Raw genomic sequence first — 2,775 nt, forward strand, 5'->3', positions numbered from 1 at the left:
ATGGATTATAAAGATGACAAGAAAATTTATTCTTCTAAGGACTTAAAACCTCTGAGTGAAACAATGGCAATAATAAACATTTGTAAATATACAATAAGGTTGGCTCTTTTGTAATTTTAAAGTAGAATATTAAATTACAATTGTTTTAAATATAGCACTGAATTAGAATTTAAAACAAAAATTCCCCCCTTTGGGATTTCTTAAATTTGATTGATTATATTAATCTCATTTTATTTCAGAAATATTTACCATTTATTTATAAACATACCAGATAAACTGATATTTATTCTGCCCATGTTTTGAATATAGAGCTACTTATTGTAAAGTACACAGATAAATAACTACTTCCATTTCCAAATCAAATTATGTTTCACTTTAATTACAAATTATAATAAAATAGTTATACATTCTCTGAACAGGTTTTACACAAATTTCACTTTAAATTCCAAAACTTAAAATTTATTTTATATATTTTTGGCATTATTTATACTCTGTTCACAAATCAAGTATAAATTTCTGTATAAAAGAATGGAGATTTGTTTTATTTCACAGACACTAAAATTAAATTATTTAAAAAGATTTTGTGGGGATAATATTTGCAGATAACACTATAAAAATAAGCATCCTATATATTTCAATTTAACTGGATGAATGAGAAGTAAACACTGGCTGAATGTTACACTTGAGTTTCTAGGAGACCAGGCATTTTGTGATGTCACAGCTTCTCAGGGTGAGAAACATTGTGACGGCCTAGCAGTTTATCTGTGCAGGCCTGCCAAAGCAGCATTTGAAGCTGCAGTGCTCAAAATTATGCAGATTAGAAAAGTGGCTGTAGAAAAAGTTATTTGAAATGGCACATATTTCTTCAGAAATTCAAGATGTGTCTCGTAAAGATGGACCAACTGGTTCAGGAAACTCCGGTAGATCTCTATTGTGTGATCAAACATTCTCTGGGGACTTGGATTTGAGGTCTATGATTGAACAAATTGCTTTTCAGACTTTGTCTGAAGAATCCTTGATAAAAAGACCATGTTACACACTTTGTGCCTCTGAACCAGATGAAGATAATGATTTTTGTTCTCTGACATTTCTAATAAAACACTCGAAAATGGCTGGGAGTGACCAATTTAAATCCATCTGGTGGGATGATAATGGAACTTCCATAGTGATTGATGAAGATGTCTTTAAGAAGGAAGTTTTGGAAAAAAAACCCTTTTTATAATATTTGAAACTGGAAGTATGAAAAGTTTACTTAGACTGCTTAACCTTTATGGGTTTAGTAAAGTGCAGCAGAATTTTCAAAGATCTGCCTGTCTAGCTGACTTTCTGGCAAAAGAAAAGATGTCTCTGTTTTAAGCAACATATTCAGTAATTTTAGTTACCACGTGTTAACTTATATATAAAATTTTATTTTATATATCAATCTATGGTAATATAAATGTAAAGCTAGATTTTGAAAATTGTATAAAACTCCAAAGTTAAATCCTTTATTTTTTTCTAAAAAAAAGAGGACAGTGCCATAAGTATTCAAGATTATAAGAAACTTTGCTTGGAACTACGAATCTTAACAGAAATCTAAATAAATGTATTAAAGCTGCTTTTGAAAATTGGCATTCACCATTACTGCAAATGCTAACTTCTTAAATTTGATGTCTATACTTTTAAAGTGTGTATTTTCCAAATACAGAATATCAAAATATCGTCAGCTGCTCATAGTAAACATGAAATAAGAGGTTTTATACATTTCACTTATTGTATTTTGGTTTAAAATATTACTAAAATATTTCTCCTTTGGTTTTAGCTGCAGTTCTATCAAAATCCAAATTTTAAATGAGGCTTTCTCCCACTTTTTGTGAGAATAAAAAGAAGGGTTGCGATTACAAATGCCTCTCTGGTATCTTCATTGGTTGAAGATTTCAAAAAGAATCACTTTAAAGGAGGGGGTAATGTGGATAATTATAATTCTGTTTTTGTGGCTGACACTAGTGGTGAAAGTGCATTTTTACATTCTGCAAATTTAAACATGCCTCTAATAAGAAAGCCCTCAACTAGCCACATAATTGGAGATACCACTACCCTGATCAGAGGTGATATTTCTCCTCCATCATCAATGTCATTTAGACCACCAGAACAAATTGCAGTGTATCAAAGTGCTCTTTTAAATTGGTTGACCACTGTCCACGGGCACTCTCAAAGCAGCTACACTGAAGCAAATGGTCGTGTTGTGAACTTCATTACAACTACAACTTCTATTTCCAGGACAGCATCTTGTCTCCCATACAGAGCAATTATTTTGGACTGATGGTGGAACCTTGTAACTTTCCAAATAGATATCACAACATATCTGCCAATGAAGGTCGTTTTTCTAAACTTCAACTAGGGAGCAACGCACGGTTTCCCATGCCAGTGAGAGCTGATACATCAGCCACCTCTCTTTCAAGGCCAACTCATCAGCCATCTTCAGTTTATAAACGTCATTCTAATTACAACTTATCTGCCAGAGGACTACCATATTATGTAGAATAAAAAAGATTAAAATTGATGTTGGCAAATGTCGACAAATATCTGCAATTTTGTTATTTGAAAAATTAACATAGTTGTGTACCTTCATTTTATTTATTTTCTTTTTAAATAGAGTTAAGAGTTAAACGGGAGACAAAGATACCATTTAAAAAAAGATATTTGATTGATATGATCATTTGATGGAAAATAATGGGAGTAAATTTTAGTGCTTTCTTGTAAGAAAGAAGAGAAAATGGAAGAATTTGGAAAAAC

General features: G+C 31.4%; 1 long non-coding RNA gene across 1 annotated transcript; it reads left to right on the forward strand.

The window, feature by feature from the left end:
- The first annotated feature begins 756 nt into the window (after positions 1-756).
- On the forward strand, positions 757-2,542 carry LOC140693725 (uncharacterized). Its single transcript, XR_012069426.1, has 2 exons — positions 757-920; positions 2,260-2,542. It is a non-coding gene; the product is annotated as an uncharacterized lncRNA (long non-coding RNA).
- Positions 2,543-2,775: the final 233 nt, after the last annotated feature.

The sequence above is a fragment of the Vicugna pacos genome, unplaced genomic scaffold (genome assembly GCF_048564905.1).
Source record: "Vicugna pacos unplaced genomic scaffold, VicPac4 scaffold_20, whole genome shotgun sequence".
Lineage (NCBI taxonomy): Eukaryota > Metazoa > Chordata > Mammalia > Artiodactyla > Camelidae > Vicugna > Vicugna pacos.